The sequence below is a fragment of the Xiphophorus hellerii genome, chromosome 12, assembly GCF_003331165.1.
Source record: "Xiphophorus hellerii strain 12219 chromosome 12, Xiphophorus_hellerii-4.1, whole genome shotgun sequence".
Lineage (NCBI taxonomy): Eukaryota > Metazoa > Chordata > Actinopteri > Cyprinodontiformes > Poeciliidae > Xiphophorus > Xiphophorus hellerii.
This window is the reverse complement of record NC_045683.1, coordinates 15,461,939-15,480,390: the sequence shown is the minus strand read 5'-3', so window position 1 is coordinate 15,480,390 and position 18,452 is coordinate 15,461,939. Positions and strand designations below refer to the sequence as shown.

General features: G+C 36.7%; 1 long non-coding RNA gene across 1 annotated transcript; it reads left to right on the top strand.

Moving 5' to 3' along the window:
* The first annotated feature begins 5,248 nt into the window (after positions 1-5,248).
* LOC116729294 (uncharacterized) lies at positions 5,249-17,751 on the top strand. Its single transcript, XR_004341128.1, has 4 exons — positions 5,249-5,259; positions 7,660-7,662; positions 9,190-9,199; positions 17,672-17,751. It is a non-coding gene; the product is annotated as an uncharacterized LOC116729294 (long non-coding RNA).
* The last annotated feature ends 701 nt before the right edge of the window (positions 17,752-18,452 follow it).

Sequence of the window (18,452 nt, the reverse complement as noted above, 5' to 3'; positions counted from 1 at the left end):
GGTCAGTTGATTAATACTTTGACTTGTGACTAAATGGGGGAGCACTGCAGCAGTACTACTGAAGAATGAAATCAATGTTTAAACTGTTTGTGTAATGTGAGGGATAGAAGGTCCATCTTGCAGAACCTAATTTGAGTGAGGAATGTATGTTATTGGTACAGGCTTCAGTGACTAAGAACTTTATGTGCTGAGAACCAGCACAATGCTCCTAAAACAGATTTAATTTTTCATGGTTTAGACTGGAGAGATCCCTCGAGACTTTAGTTTGTATTGTCCTCAGAATATGCTGCAAATATATACAAGCTCAAAATTCAGTTGTTTTTTATTTTCTGTGAACATGCTCTGTCCGGCAGTGTAGTAGAGTCAGAATTGTTGTGTCACAGATTATTTGTCCTATGTTATGCTGTCATGGCATAATGCTAATTTTAACAAAAAAAACCCCAAAAAACCAACATCCATCCATTGTCTTACACGCTTATCCATAGTGGGGTCGCCAGGGGTGCTGGTGCCTGTCTCCAGAGGTCAGTGGGCGGTACACCTTTTACAGGTCACCAATCCATCACAGGGCAACACAGAGACAGACAGGACAAACAACCAAGCACACAATTAACCTGACTGTCATGTTTTTGGACTGTGGGAGGAAGCCAGAGTACCTGGAGAGTGCCCACTCATGCACAGGGAGAACTCCAAGACCTTCTAGGCGCAAGACAGCAGAGCTGCCAACTGCACCACTGTGCAGCCCTATGTAAAAAAAACAACAAAAAAACCCAGTTTTTAATTAACCTTATATACTGCAGTTCTAAATGTCGGTCTAGATTGTAGCATACACAAACCCCATAATGATGAATCAAGTTCATAGCATCTGATTACTATGCATAAAATTATCTGTTTGATCCGGAAAATCAAAATGCCTTGTGGCAATTATGAATGTTTAAACCTCTTTAAATGCTGATGATGATCTTGTTGTATGCTATGTCCTGTAAAAGTCGTCAGTAATTAATCCCACACAGATTTTGGATTAATATGCCTAAACAGTTTGAAGTACGACTGCCTCCCTGAGTTTCATCATTGTAAAATCATTGATTGGTTTTGACCACATGCCAACCTTTTATTAATACAAATGATTGCTTAAGCTATTTATGTTTTCTTATTGAAATACTTTTTTTTTAACTCTAAAGCTGCAAGCCGTGGCACAATTCAGACCAATCTTACTCTGTAGCACCCGTACTTATATTGCTTCTTTAACAATGCAGAAATTGCAACTGACATTATCCTCATCTTTGCAGAGTATTCAACAGCCCACCAGCTGCTGGAAGCACAAGGAATTTGCATATTGACAGCATTATCACATTCTAAATTATGATCAAGATTGAGATTGATCAGTACAGGGAATATCAATGTTATAATGCATCTTGGCATATCACTTAGCCTTCCGTTGAATGGTGAATGAAAAATGCGTGATTTACAATAGAGATAGCCACCAATGATACACACCATTTGTGTCTATTAAAGTAAAGCAGCGATCAGCTTAGTGGTGTGCTCCTGCTCCTGACGCGGTATCCGACCAGATTGCCTACATCACTGTCATCTGCACACACGGTACACTTGCATTTATTTGGAGATAAGCACAAGTCTATTTGAACGTACACACATAGGTACGCCACACAAACAGCACGTCCAGCCAAATAACATGCAATGACAGCTTGGTAAAATTGCTCCTATAAATCATTTGTCAGGCTACTCTAAATTCTGCCTCCTATCCATACGTGCATTCACATCTGTCCCCAAAGCCACACACACACACATGCACCCCCTCTTCCACATGCACACACATTTATTCTTGGATAGAGCTTCCTGGGATATTGGGCTTACAGCTTTGACAAATTCTTCCTCATAAAAACCTATACCATACTCATAGCCTTCCTGCTGCATTGTGGGACTGATTTCCTGCTGAGCTGCAAATATGTTTTCTTTGTTGCCTGGTGGTCAACAAAGACTACTGGGATGTGAAAAAATGTTACATTGCAATGTTTGATTTTTACTATTATTTTTAAATAGCAATAAACACAATGCCACTGCAATATCAGAGAGTATGTTACATTGTTTTAGTTTTTTGAGTAAAATCAATCCAAAGTTTTAGAGACTTCTGGACTGTCCCCAGGACAAACCTGACAAACATCACAATGTTTGATAAAATGTCTAGTTTTAATTAAAACCTGTCTGTGCTTACAGAGCCCCCAGGACCATGTCTGACCAATCATCTACTAAACACCTGGAGCATCTGTTATATTTCTGCTTAAGAATTTTCTGTGGATGAACTGAAATTGTGACAATCTCACAGATCTATATGAACAATGTGGCGGCTGTTACATGTCATGAATGTGTTGTCAAAGGCAGCATATGCATGTGTAAAAGTAAATGCGGACAGTACTGAGCTAAAGTGACTAAAGTTCACATATAATTTCCCAATGTTTTCTTTACTGTTGTGTTCATGATAGCTCAAGATACAGGCTAATGAATAGGGACATAATGCTATATATATTCATTCTTTAAAAAGCTCCTGCTCTTTCCGACACGGCTGTCAGCACAGTTCTCTTCCATTGTGCTGTTTACAAACGTTCTTAGGAACATTGAAATGAGAAATAGTTTGTATGATAAACTCGGCAGGCTCGCAGTTCCAACAGGTGGTCGTTTGACTTCCTTCCTCAGTTCCTTAGCAGCATGTTTTTCTCCCTCTTCTCTCAGTCCCCTTTTTGTCGAATTACTGTCAAATAAAGGCGTCTACTACCAAAACTTTTAATTAAAAACAAAGGATTACCTTGAAAATCAGAGGAAAAGTCCTTACTGTTTATTTTTATTTAATACTTTTGAGATTTTGAAGGGTATTTTTGACACTTGATATTTATTTATTAATACTTTTCACAGTAAAGTTACTGATATTACTGTTAATCTATCATCAGTACTGATATGGTGATGGTGGGACAATATTTTAACATTCAAACATTGAATGATATTAAGCATAGATAAAGATAGATAAAGATAAACTTCCATTTTCAGCAAGGATTCTACAATAGTTCATTTGTTTTCCATGTGAATTAATGATGTGAAAATAACTCACTCACTCCCTAATACACATTCTTTCAATGTGGTAAGTGAACCAAAATACCACCATTGCTCAGACCTCCCAATAATTTTAAAACTATTTTCAACTCATGCACTTAATCAATGAAAAAAATGAGAGAAAATATTTATATATATATATATAAATATACTGTGTGCTCGTACGCTTTATGCTGTTTCTTTGGCTAAGTTTTTCTATCATAAACATATTCTCATTTAAAACTGCAGGAAATCGAGAGATGTCATATGTCTTTCTGGTGACATTTGTCACTGACAAAAGCAGAGCGATCAGGCCTGGATGCTTTTGGCTGGGGGCCTTGCCATCCATCATGGAGACCGGGTGGTAAATGGCTTATGTAATTCTGTTTCAGATGAATGACCATGGAAGGGAGTGTCACCACTAACGTTATTGTGATCTATACAGTCGCAAAGAGAGAGTGGGAAGGAAGCGTGAGAGAGAAATCATTTTATACCTAGAACTGAGCAGTTTGCAATGCTGAAAGTGAAAGTGCAAAATACGGTAATTACTTCAAATGATATTGGATGTCTTAAGAGCAACTATAATAAATTCAATATTATTCAAAATGAATTATGAAATAAAGCCACAACATTTATAACACTACAGTTAGAAAGTTTTTTCTTTAAAACTTATCTTGAAGATTTTCACATATTTGGTGCAGCCGTGGGTTTTCATTAATGCCTGAAACAAGCTAAGCTCTGGGATCCTGGAACAATTCTCCTCACTGTAACCAACATGGAAACCTTCAGCTTGGCTGTATTTCTAAAAATGATGCTATGGTTGAAAGTTTTTGCTAAATATTTTTGAAGAGGGTCATGAACTAAATGATTTTTAATCCACACAGTATTATAAAGCTAATCCCTCTAGTCGGGTGAGTTTTCCCTTGGGGTAAAAAGTTAAGATGGTAAAGTATAATGTTAAACTGGACTGGCTGAATTTGATGAGAGGCTGAACACTGAAGCAAGATCGCTGAAAGAGAAGCAGAAAATTATGTTGACCTTTCCTTTCTTTTAGGTCTAAGTGGTGCTATCAAGAAAATGGCACCATTTACAGCTTGTGAATGTCGCAAAAAAGACTTCAAAGAATGATTGGCACAAATGCTTTTCTAATTATCCCGTGTGCCTAATAATTACTGCCATTTTTCAAACCTATAATATTCCTATTGGGTCTGTGTAGCTGTGATTGACAGTGCTCTTTTTTGAGTTTCTGTTCTACATCTTTCTAATCTAACTTCAAGACAGAAGGAAGAATAGGCACAGAGAGGGACAATACAAAGGAAAGCTGCAGAAACATTCTGAAACACAAGCAATATTGATTGACCAACTACAGACCAAGCAATCAATACTGACTTCTTTCTTTTCTATAATACAGTGTGTCTGCTATCAATGTAATAAATATTAAAATTTTGATATGTTTCACATATATGATGAGAGTTGGTAAGTACAACACTCATGGGGGTCTGCCTGAAGACTGATTTTAAGGGTAAACATGCTTCGTGTGGGTGGTCATCAGGTCAGCCCACTGGCTTGCTAGCCACAAAAGACAAAGCAAAAAGTTCATTAAGCCACTGTTGTTCCATTTATTTTATGAGACTCATCATCATCAATCTCAAACTAGCATGACATTGTATTCTGCATTGTGTCCATAAATTCCAGGATTTTAAAGTTTGTTCTTTAAGCAGTTGTTAAGCAACCTGTTGCGTGAATTGATCATTTGCAAACACATACGCTTACAGGCTACTTTATTAGGTATACCTTGCTAATGCCTTCAGAAATGCCTCACTTCTATGTGGCATAGATTCAAGAAATTCTCACAGGTATTTCTAAGAAAATTTTCACCCATATTGACAGGATAGGATCATGCAGTTGCTGCAGATTTGTTGGCTGCATATCACTGATGCAATCCCCCCTCCCCCCTCCAACAGCATTTCTTGGACTGAGATCAGGCGTCTCATTTATAAAACATTGTGTAGTATCCATACTAAAAGTGTATGTACACCCAAAACCTAAAAATGTCTTCTTTTTTTTTTTTTACCTTAAAAAGAAATACAGATTTACAAAATCATATGCACGCAGACTTGAAAGCAATTTTCCTTTCATAAATCACAACTGCACCTCAATGTTTGCATACAAAGTTCATCTGCTGTTCTGACCTCTAAACACCCACATTCAACCATAAATGGTTAATTCAAAGTACTTAATGTATGTTAATGGATATTTAAAAGGGCCCGCTGATCAATGTTAGTTCATGGTCAATGGCAACCAGGGAGAAAAGAGTACAGAAACACAATTTCATGTGGCAGAAATCAATGTGAGGTGGAGAGTTGGGACAAAAACCTGAATTTTGAATTGTCGCTTGGGCTTTGATTTAAGATTTAAGTAATTTTTAAATTTTTTATTTGAAAGGTCATTATGTTTTGTTATGCCTCACCCCCAAAAGCATAAATAACTTTGCTTTTTTGGATACATATTATAAAGTCGATCTATGATTAAAGTTTCATCATGGAGTGAAATTGTCAGTTCGAATTATGATGCAGTGTGATTTCAATTCTCCGACTCACTGTCTGTGCTCCCAGTTTCCTCTGTCCCCAAAATGAGCGTACACGTGGGTCAGAGTTTGCATGAGGGGCCGCACATTCTATCAGTCAAGTGTATTTTATAGAGATCGCAACCTTTACATGGATAGTGATGTATGCCAGTTTCAGACCCCATTTTGTGCTTACGCCACCTTTATAAATGAGACCCCTGGTGAATTTAAAAGCTATTTGAATACCTTATTATCATGTTGAAGAAACCAGTTTATGTTTTATGATTTGAGCTGTGTGACACATTGTTGTATTCTGTTGGAAGTTGCAATCAGGTGATGAGGACATTGTGGTAAATAAAAGGATGTACATGGTCAGCAACAATACTCACACAGGCTATGGTATTTGAACTATGCTGAGTTAGTAGTAAGGATCTCAGAATTACAGCACAACCAAACTCTGACTTTACCTATCTGAATGTTGCAGATGAAATTGGGACCTATCCCTAGATTTTTGAGGTACTGCCTTTTTATTGTTTCAAATCGATCTCCCCATTGTCCTTTACATCTGACACCAACATGGCATTTTGTTTCACACAGGTGTCGCTCATTGAATTTCGTTATCCTGACTATGTGCCATAAACTTGAAAGATGCTTATGTGATAAAATCACAGTGGATCAACAGTGTCTGAACTTTTTAAACAAGTCTGATGGGACCAACAGCCATGATATCTTCAAAGTTATTTAAAACTTCTTTTTTCCTTATTCTCGCTTCTACCTTCAGCAAATTGTCATTGTCAGGAAGCATACTGTGTTGTGATTGGATGATTCACTAATTCTGTGATTAACTCAACCGGTATTTATATAGTTTTTATGTGTTTGTGTGGACTTTATTTATAAAAAAAACTTTTATTTTTACTGTCCTTTACCCTAACCAGGAACAACAATAAAACATGTCACCAAAACAGGTTTTTGTGGGAGGTATATGGGACTCCTGGGATATTTTGTATTTATAGTGCTATGCAGCAGGCTTACTTGTCCTGCTGAGGACAAGGAGTTTTTCTGGTATGACTGGCTGCATTTATCTCTTGAGGGAGGCTGTCTTTGTCTGGGAGATTCAGTGCCACTGATGATGTGCAGTTTGTGTGCAAGAGTGGTTTATGTACGGGTTTGCCCTTTTATTGCCAGCATCTCATAGTTTACTTTTCCTGATAATATAATTCTCAAATGTTTTGCATCGGCATTTAAAGCTGCAAGGTGTGAACTGGAGCAGAAAAGCAGCAAAGTCAGAGAATTGTTGCATCTTGAAATTCATAATCTATAATGTGTATGTTATAGAATCTGAACAGTACAGTAAAAGCTTATGTTTTGTTATAATTTGTTGTAATATATAGCCAAATTCCCCCTTCCAAAACATTTAGGGAAATATTCATACGCCAGAAGAGGCCAGACTATATCAGTTAACTAGAGGAGCAATGTGTCTCCTGAAAAATGTGACCCGCGTTATCCAGATGGTGCTGCTTCACATCAGTAAGCTCAGCTTTTGAGCTTCACAGCCTGATCCTTGAGATTTTGTTTAATACAGAGAGCCCAGGTGGGATTTAGGCAGCACAGAAAATCTGGGTCCATGTGTGCAAAGCTTCTAAAAACTTAAGGACTTACTCAGGATCACAAGTGAGGTCACATTATCATCTGAACTTTTGTTCTGATATATATATAGGCCACATTTGGGAGCTGTGGAAAGTGTAAATAATGCACTGATTTATTTCAAAATTAGTTAAGTTTTCCAATATTAAAAATCTTATTGTGTGTGTGCACTCTTTGGGGGGGCAGGTGTTCAAGTGGAAAAAAGAGCGCCTTGTTTGACAAATGGAACTGCCGGCAGATTTTTGATTACCCCTCTTGCTCAATTCTCTAAATCTCACTTCCAATTTACATAAATGCACACAAGAAAATAAAAGCCTTTGTCTTTGACACCGTTTTTCATTAAAAAACAGATTGTCCAAATAAAACAGATAAGAGCAATTTGATGAATTTGAAACAGAATATCAGAAGCCTTACTGCCAACATCTGCTGATGGCAAAGAAGGATTCCTGTCTGTATTAGTGAACACCTACAAAAGAATCTGTCCAGGGAGACGACCAGCTGGGGAAAAAATCAACTCAAAACGAGGAATGCACTTTAAGTGAATTTTAGGATTACTGAAATAAAAAAATACTATAGATAGATACAGAACACTGCCTTCAAACTTAACTGGGTCAAATTTGTTGCTTGATAGATGCTTGAGAAACTTATGTAGTTAGTTCTATTACTAATGAACTACAACTACTTCCTGATAAAGTTGTGAAGTCCTCCTCTGTGTATCTGTGAAAATATCACCATGTGTTTTCAACATGAACCAACAGCACAGAATATGGCCATAAGAATCATCTATACTTCTGCATTTAGTGTGATATCTGATATTATTTACATGCTAGAATACTCTGGTCGTCACATCATCATTTCTACACAGAAATAGAAAATAGAACTTCCTCTGAAATTAATTTTAGTAGTTTACTGTTACTGAAAACACCTTTTCTGCCACTCTTTCTAACAACATTCAAACTGAACAGTGTTGTTCTTATCTTGACTTGGACATTTTTCAATTGTGCTTGGGGACCAGAAAAAGAGACCGTTTTTGAATTTTCAAAAGGACTGGTCAGCAGTCAAGATGAAAATTGATGAATGGATCAAAAGTCTTTGCTCATACAAGAAACAGATTGTTTTCCTTCCTTATCTATGATCCAGATATGGCTCCGAGGTGTTTGTTGCAGGAAATTTTTAATTTTCTTTCCACTTCACAATGGCTGTATTTAACTTCCTTTCTGCTTTAATTTAAAATTTATTAGGGTTTGCATTTCCATTCTCACATTTTCATCATTTATTTTCTAATATATATATATTGTACATCTTCTCGATGCTAATATTCTCTTAGTATAGCTTTTATAATTTTAATCATATAATTTTTTTGGTGTATGTCTTTTCATTTTGTTTCCTTTGGCCTGGTCTTTAGTGACAGATGGAGTCACTATGACAGCATTCAGGTAGAAATGAATTGGAATGACAGGCCTGCTGAGAACAAACTGGCTGAATACGGCAGCAGTTTCACATGAGGCCAAACTCTCACATCCTTTCTTTTTATTCTACATGCACACACACAGCATGTCTTTCTACTTTCACAAGAACTTAAAAATGAATGAAAAATGAGTGTCAATACTATAGTCTAACCCTGAACATTACCAGTACCATGTACATGTGTCATCCTAAACTCTATCTTAACTCAATTCACATCTTAGTGCTATTTCTAATCCCTAAACCATAAGCAGCACTTTTTCTCCAGGCAGTGTCAACAAAACTTGCTCTCTGTCTTTAAAAAATTCTGCTCTTTCCAGCACTTCTCCTTAAGCACATCACAACATTCCTCTATCAATCATTTAACATTTTTGCTACCTGTTTCACTGATAAGTAGTTTGCTATGATGAGCTCAGCAGATGTGTGGTTTCACCAGATATTTGTTAAATGCTGCTGCCGCTTGTCTGAAGGAGGCGAGTCATGGGGGAAGGTTCTCTGTGAGGCAGAAGCTCGGATTAGAAACTGCAGCCTTGGGGAGGAGCTGAGTGGAAAAGGCGGCGCTCAGTTACATCACTTGTATTCTGCATCCAGAATGCTTAGCAGGTGATATTAAAGGATTTATCAAACATCCATGACAGACGTGGCTACAACTCGGGTGTTTGGTGGTTGGAAGGCAAACTGGTTCTTAAGAACTGTTATTAGCATTAACACTAGTTAAGAACTGGAAAATGTTTGGTGAAAATTTAGCTAATGATTCGTCTTCTAATCAGCAGAAAAACTATTACTAAACCAGGGATAGTGATATGTAAACCCAAACTTCCCTTTAGTTTTAATTATATTAGTTTTATAGTGCCATCCTTTAATTTGTGTTTATAAATTTGTATACAAAGAAAAACAATAATAATAAGAAACAGTACAGATACAGTAGGCCTTCGCAGCGCTTTGCTGCTCGGGCCTAAAAATGACAAGATATTCTTTAGTGGTCATTAAATCACCTGGACAACTCATGCAAGTATTACCGCTGTGTAAGGGGCTGCCTTGTGTCTTCCTCACAGAATAGCAAACTGCTTAAAGTAGTTAATTCAGTAATATAACAGCATTGAAAGTTGTCCAGTAAAAAGACTCAGACAGAATTAAGCTTTTCCTTTGGTGTTTTGGAGAACCATGTTCTTTCAAATGCTTAATTTTGGCAGCAGTTGTTGATGTTTAAGACCAATAATGGAGCACCATTTTCCAAAAAGCGCCTATTATTGTAGTCTTTGCACTTGTTACCTGTTGTATTGATCTGAAAAAGAAAAAGAAATCTTTTGTTAGTTTCTAAGGACATACATGCCCTCAGCATCAGAGTACCTCTCAAAAAAGCTTACAATTTGATCCTGAAAAGCCACTTAGATACTGCCTGCTCTTCTCTTTCAGCTTTTCCACAAAGCAGAACAAAAATGCTTGGTGATGTTCTTTTTGGTTACAATTCTTTGAACCACTGGATTGTTCTTTAAAAGTACATAAAATTAGTTGTCAAAAAAGGAGGATAACATGAAGTAAAATCTATTTTGCGAGATCTGCTTTTTGTTGTGCATGATCGGTGTTTATTAAAAAAGTAAATGTTTTATTTTACTTTTTTATGTACTATTGTTTATCATGTTGCTTAATAAGTTGATATGCGTCATGTCAGTTGTGTTGGAAAGAAATAATTTCTAACCAGAGCTTTTAGACTTAGCTCATCTGTCTCAGTGGTGCAGGAAACTGACACAGAATATCTAGGCATATGGAAATTTAATTTGCTAAGAAAAAGTTATTAATTTACTCACAATAATAATAAAACCATGAGCAATATGCACCAAGTGTCCAAGACTAATACATTATTTGCACAGGAGACCACATGTGGTTCTTAACTGGTATTTGTTTAATTAAAAGCAGCGGCGTAGTAATTGAAACATGCTGAGTTTGACAACATCTGACTAGTTGTTTTTATGCATGTTAACATCCTCCAAAAACAGCTTAATTTAGACCTCGATTAAACTAAATCTGAAACCAATTGTAGATGTTGGAAAAAAGGTTTTAAACTAAATATATGCCAAATTAAGCCTTGATGTTTATAAACCAGAGACATTAAGGCTGTATGGCCCAGATATGATTTTTACTAAGAAATGTTCCCTGAGAGGTGGTGATGATTATTTACCCCTGAAGCTGGACTTTGGGTTTGGTGGGGACAGCTAATCCCACTCAAAGGTGCACCAGTTCCAAGTCTGAAAACCAGTAACATTTGCTAAGTGTTATGCTCAGTCATCAGGTTAACTACAACTAGCATTGCAAGATAGTAAAAGCATGTATCACCACTGCTATAAGTACGGAAAAAATAATCGTTGTTACTCTTGTTGTTGTCATAAAGTATGGGATAGAAACATGTAATATTTTTATATAGCGCTGACTATTGATCTATAGTTGTTTTTGTTTTTTTCATAAAAATGACCGAGAGCAAAGCCAGTTCCAAATCAAATCCACGTTCAAATTCAAAGTGTCTTGAAGTGCATAATAACTATTTACTTTTACTTGCATAACTTTTTGGAGTAGTATTACTACGTATGTTCTCCTTTTTACTTGAGTAATTTTACTATGAGGTATTACTACTCCTGAGTAAAACTTGTAGATACTCATTCAGAGTAACTTCTCTGAATGAAGAACATGTTTTAACCAAGTCATTTTATTGACGTAATGTATCACGTTTGGAGTTTTTATTGTGTTTCAGGTTCTGAGGCGGTGTTTGACGTAGACATTATATAGATAAATTGTATGAACACAAAAACAACAGAAACCACAAGTATGAACGCTTGTATACGAAATGGATATTGAGCTAAAGTACTGCTCAGGGTTAAGCAATGGAGGATTCGGTACTTTCACCTTTCACTTGAAATTAATCAATTCCTTATACAATTAGTCCAGAACACTCTTACCAACAAGTTATGGCCAGCACATGTTGATATTTCTTTCATTAATGCCAGGCACTCTTGGATGCTCATTCATTTCAAGACAGCATAAACTTTACCTTTACTTTATTTCTGACCAGACATGAAAAGAAAGCTTGTACCACAGGATTGTATGACGGAAATTTTGTGGTTTTGAATCCGTGACTTCATATCACGGTGTACCTTGAAAACAGTAACTGGCCCGCTGCATATCAGCCTACAAATTTTATTTTCAAACACTATAACAACATTTTCTCTCAAGGACGTTGTACAACACTGAGTGTGATAAAGAAAAAATGACATTTAAGTAATTAAAAGTACGAATAAACGGTTTATTACCACATCACCAGGTTTTTAGTTAAACTGGATTCTAGAATGGGGCTGTTGAAATTAGTTCCTTTCTTTGTTTTGCCTGTAATATTTCCAACTGCAAATTTAAAAATTTCAGTGTCTGAATAACAAAGGGACACACAACTAGAAAAGATCATTGTAGAAGTGCCAACGGATAATAAGATGTTTCTGTTTTTATTGCACACCAAACTGAAAGAGTCTTATGGTCCAAGTTGCACAGTAATATTTGTGTCAAGGGGTGGATATTTTCCAAATATCAGCCCTTATATATATATACATATATATACAGTATATATATATATATATATATATATATAAAATGGCGAACCAACCAGACATTGTCGTAGTGGATAAACAACAGAGGAAAGCCGTTGTGGTAGATGTAGCAATACCAAGCAACTGCAACATCAGGAAAAAGGAGCACGAGAAACTAGAGAAATACCAGGGCCTCAGGGAGGAACTGGAGAGGGCCTGGAAGGTGAAGACCACAGTGGTGCCTGTGGTCATCGGGTCCCTCGGGGCAGTCACCCCCAAACTGGACCAATGGCTACAACAGATCCCAGGAACAACATCAGACATCTCAGTCCAGAAATGTGCAGCCCTTGGCACAGCCAAGATACTGCGCAGGACCCTCAAGCTCCCAGGCCTCTGGTAGAGGACCTGAGCTCAGAGGATAAGAACCACCCGTGGTGGGTGAGAAGGGAATTTTTATATATATATACTTATATACTGAATTAGTGTTTGTTCTAAAAAGTTTTAAAGCCATTGGACTAATCACTACAAGCTGTAAAATGTTATGCTGAGGAGCGAGGGTCCTTTGGTTGTTAATATATTAGAACATTTTATATTTAATTTGCTTCACAAACAGTCTGTCAGAGCATAATTTTTACTCAAACAATCTTTATTCTTGTTTAACTATGATCTATTACTGATGATGGCAGCTATCGGCCCCTGCTGCTGCCCCATCTGGCCCCTCAGTGTAACTCTTGACCACAGCTGCTATGGATACTGGGACCCAATCACCTCTGCCCAGGGTCCTCATAACAGCCATGGCAACCAATTTGTCAGATGGCCAACCAGCCAACCGTTAGAGTCCAATGAGCCAGTCTGCATATGCTAACTTAATTGTTCTTGGTCACTAATGTGGTTTCAGCAAACAACATCGATGGCTTATGTTTTTTTTATTTCTTGAAATACTGCTTTGTTCTCTGCTTAAGGCGTTGTTTGTTTTGCCAGCTGACATTAAGAGGAAAAGTCCAGCTCAGCACTGAGTACCTGTGTCGTTATTCCACTTGAATGGAGTTAATTGTTAATCCAACAGCCTTTTCTTTGTTGAGTCAGATTACTGTGCTAACATAGGAGCTTCATGAGGAGAGGCCATCTGCTCTCATAGATTTCACAAGATGGTGTTGCAATGACACAAAACCTTCTCTGTGGGGAGTACTGTGGCAGAATCCTCATAGGTGAGTGGTTTCATATTTTTATTTTGTAGAAAGTGTCTCAATAAACAGGAATGCATTTTTTTTTTAAAAGTCTTAAAAATTTACACACACTGAGATTAAGAGTGCAAACAAGTTCTTACTCTGAATTTACTTCTGGCTCAGTAAAATAAGCTTCAGTTTGATCCCCACTATGTCAGATTTTTTTTTTTTGTCAACGGCTCATTTTTATTATTTTTCCTTGTTTATGTGGGTCATTTAGGCCAACATATTTCTTGACCTATAAGCAACAAATCACTTCTTGTTTCAAAAACATATTGTGGACAAAAACAGCAAGAGAAGCGGCTGAGCTGCCAAGAGCTGCGAAGAGCTGCCAGAGTTTGACTTGAAAAGTCACAGAAGGCCATATTATCCATCACTGACATGTGTCTCACCACCGCTGTTCTGTGACCCGTACAACAAAAGCAATAAGGGCAGCCATTTGTCATGAACAAACAGACTTTCCCCCTGGACTTTTGAAAAGCTTGCTTATTTACTTACTTATATCTAGCCATAAATTGTTTAGGAAATATCTGAGTAATAAGAATGTTACGAATAAACTTAACTTGTGTCACGGGTTTTGAAAGAAATGTTGGATATATAATTGCAAACAAATATAGCCAGCCAATAAAGTGTTAAAATGCATATAAAGCAGGAAGAACACCTTCATCAGCAGTTCATGATTGGAAACCATCTGGTTAGATCTTTCAGGATTGACGGGCCGATACAAACACTGATGACTTTGGTACAGTAAAGACAGCTCACCATATGCCAACAGAAAACACAATGCCTGGCAAATACTCTGGCATCACTGTAAGGTAGTATTTAGGAGGACTGAAATATGGGAATTGTAGCAATGGGAAGAGAGAAAATACTGACAATGAAACCAGGCAAAAAAGAATTGACAAAAGGATTGCAGGGAGATTATAAGAGATTACAGCTAGGAAAACAAGAAATTAGACCAATTCTGACAATTTAGAGTTTAATTTGAAAAAGACTGACGAGTAAATTTTGAAAGCCATTTCAAGTGCTAAATATGTGCAAACCTGAATTTGAGTATCCCAATTCCAAAACGAGAAGAAAAGACAGATCTGTTTGCAAAATAGCTCTACCAAGCAAATATTGTCTCTTTCTGGTGCTGCACCGGGGCCACAATAAAATTAGATATTTAGACTGTTTTTAGAAAGGAATCGTCTCATTTTTAGTCTTATTATATGTGTGAATATTGAGAAAAGATAGCTTTGCACTTCTTAACAGAACAGTTCTTTTTGTTCAGTGCAGATTGTAATGGTAACTTATCTGCTGATGAGGCATAGAAGATTGAGAAGATAAAAGAAAAATGACCTACTGCAGTGCTTCAAGGATGTCACAGAAGGAGATTCATTCATGCATTCTGATAAGTTATGATGTTTTGAAAAAAAAATTTCTCCATTAAAAAGAAAAAGTGTAAATTGCATTTAAAATCAATTATATTTTTTACAATACAGAAACCAAGTCTTATGCTAAGTTTATGTTCACAGAGACACTTTACATGCAAAGATTAACAAACAACTCAAATGAACCAACTCTGTAAGGAAAATGTTGCACATTGCAGGCAACAAAGAAACAGTGTGGAAATAAGCAGGTTTTGGTGCACAGACATAAAGTTCACTTCCCTTTTTCAAAATCAAAACATTATTTTTATGTAGTAAATGTTCGTAGTCAATTACATGTCTTTTATGCCTACATAAGTACTTGTAAAAGTTACATTTTTATCTTTGATCATTGCTTTTGATATCTGAAAGAATTAGTTAAGTGTTGGTCATTCCACACTGCTTTAATAGCTGCTGCATTACTGTTTGTTTTAGAAACATCACTTCAATGGGATCTGTCTACTCGGATGTTATTTTTAAAGTTTAGAGAAATATCTTGTCAGGTCAGGGTTTTACTTTTAATTAAAATGCTAATTTCCAAGAAATCACATTGAAACTGGAAAAAGAACAACTGCAACCTGATGTGAAAAAATTTGCTAATCTTTTCAATCTGCCTGGATTTTAATGAGTGGGCTGACTCTTGCATTTATTTTGGTGTTATGTGCTTTGTAAATCCGGTGCATAGACAAAGTAAAGAGCTGTGCAAAGCTGCTTTGTGAATCACCCAAAAGCCCCAAAGTGTGTAAATCAAGTTCAGACAGATACTAACCTTAGATTAAATTAAAAAAAACAAAATTATGCAAAACAGAAGAAGAATCACTGAGAAAGGATCTGCACTCTAATTGTCCATGATGACTCATATCCATTTAATTATGCGATTATCCAACTCACAGGCACACAAAGGGTTTCACATGATAGTATTGTGACTAGTTAATAGGCTTCAAGACAGTCAAATAGAATGTCGCGTTAAAACCAGTCCACTTTTTACAATAGACTTCCCTTAATTACTCAAATATTTCCTGTAAATATATGTTGTCTATCACAGTCTCTAATGACATGTAACTGGAACATTAGTGGGACCCATTAAGGAGTTATTTCTCCTCATCCATTTACTGCAAGTGCAAATCTTGTTGGGGTAAAGCAAATTTCTCCCATTACACAAATCTAAAAGTGTAATTTATATGCAGACATGCACACACACTGTCTCAATGTAAGAGCACAATGAGCACATGAAGGAGAGAATGGAAACAAATGAGCTAAGGAGAAAAAAACACTCATAATTTCTTTTGTTAATCAGTACATACTAGTTCAGTATCTGTTTCCAGCCAGGAGTGCACTCAGCAGGCAGGTCAGTCGTTTGCAAATTGCCCACATTATTTCTTTACAATTAAATTACCTGTGTGTTTTGCATGTGATTGCAGCCCAGAAAGGTTTCAATAACATCCTGACTGTTAAGTGCATTTCATTACATTTTAGTACCATACATTGCATGCAATGTCTGGTATAATTTTTCTAGCATTGCTAAAACATTGTTGAGCTAAATTAAGATTACTGGGAGCAATAGAGTTATATTAAAAGATTTTAGTGTAAAATGAGCAACATCAGTTGTTGAATTTAATTTAAAAATAAACAAATTTGTGTAAATTCCCATAACAAGACATGTTTATGTTGTGAATCCATTAAGTAGCACTGCTATTGTTAGTGTTTGTGGTAAGATTCTCCTGGTGGTTACAAACTTCATAGTGTGATCTAACAAGAGCTAATACACCCATAGGGTCTTAAAATGCAGTTAGTCTGAAAGCTAATTTCTAGACGGATATTGTAATAACATCAACTCAGTTTGGATTTCATTATGCTTCTGCATAAATGCAGTGATAGATTGTCTGGGTGTTTGTGCCATCTTTTTCCAAGCAGTGATTACAGCAGTAGACACAGGTGCTCTGGTTAGAGTCCCACCGTTTTGGCTACATTGTCTCTGTTCCTGCTTTGTTCTGTGTATTACTGGTGTCTATTGTAATAGACACTTTATTGATGTTTTCATCTTTATGGGACATTACTGACAGGTTTTGATGTGGCTTTCTCGTATTCTTCTTTGCTCTCTCTGTGACATTGTTCACCTGGTAGGATTTTCACAGAAATTGATTCCCCCTGTTGGACTTTCATTGTGAACCTCATGTTCCATCATTCATAGTGAGGCACCATTGTTGCTGAAAAAAGTTATATAAGTCAAAACTTCCCTCACACTAGCGGCATATCCTGGCGAGACACCAGACCCAACATAGGTACAGTTTTGTGTGTTTTTTTTTTTGTTTGTTTTGTTTATAACTGTATGTCTGCGTTTGTCTAAACCTTAAAGACAGGTCAGTGTTGGTCTTATGTGATCAAGAAGATGGCAGCTGTGAGGGACTTTCAAGGTGGATTGTTTTATCCCGCAAGTTTCCCTGCTGGTGTTGGTCAGAGGACCCAGTAGCGTCGATTGTATGGCAGCCTTACTTCTGTCATTCTGTTGCAGGGCAGCTGTGGCTACAATGCAGCTTACCACCATCAGCATGTTGATGTGTGCATGAATGAGTGAAGCGCTTTGGAGTCCTCTGGACAAGATTAAGTGCTATGCAAGCACAGGCAATATACCATAAAATAATTGTTTTTATTTATGTATTACGGTTTTTGTTTCATTTGTGCATATCTCAACAGTAAACAGTTTGTCAAATTTACATGTTTCAAACTGCACAAGTAGTAATAAACTATGCATACCAATCCAAAAATACACGTGCGCGAATCACCAGCTGCAGACAGATCCGTCAACACGAGCGCACAGATCAGACTGCCTGCGGTTTCGACTCTTGAGACTCACTAAGGATTCACAAGTGAGAGTGATGCATTCAAGGCTGGTGAAGAGCTGGGATATCTGAACATTAGACTTGTAATGGTTCGTTCAAGCTATCAAGCTATCTTTTCTTTGGTTTGTTATTTTGTTTGGATTTCCTTTTAATTCATGTAAAGCACTTTGAATTGTCTTATTGCTGAAAATGTGCTATACAAATAAAACCTACCAAGTAGCAAATAAAAATTTGCTGGTGAGGAATAATTTTATTCTTTCTATTCATTTTTCTGAATGAATTCATTTTCTGCTGCTACCTCTTTGGAGTAAACTTCTTGCAAACCACCACATTATCTACCTCTTCTCTAGTAAAATATGGACAGTATTTTGTGTGTCATAATGACTCATAAATATTTGGACTTTGAATATGAAAATGCATCAGTGTATTTTTTTTGTTTTGTTTTTCTTTATGATATTAATCAACAGTATCAATATTAACCCCGATGCTAAAAAGCAGAAAAACCTACCTGGTTTCTAAGAACTACTGACTTACTGACCTGAGAAATAATGTAATAACTTTAAGTCCCAGTTATGATGGAAATCCTAATGCCCATGTGTTTTATATGACATTATACATGTGGACTTCTAATTTTG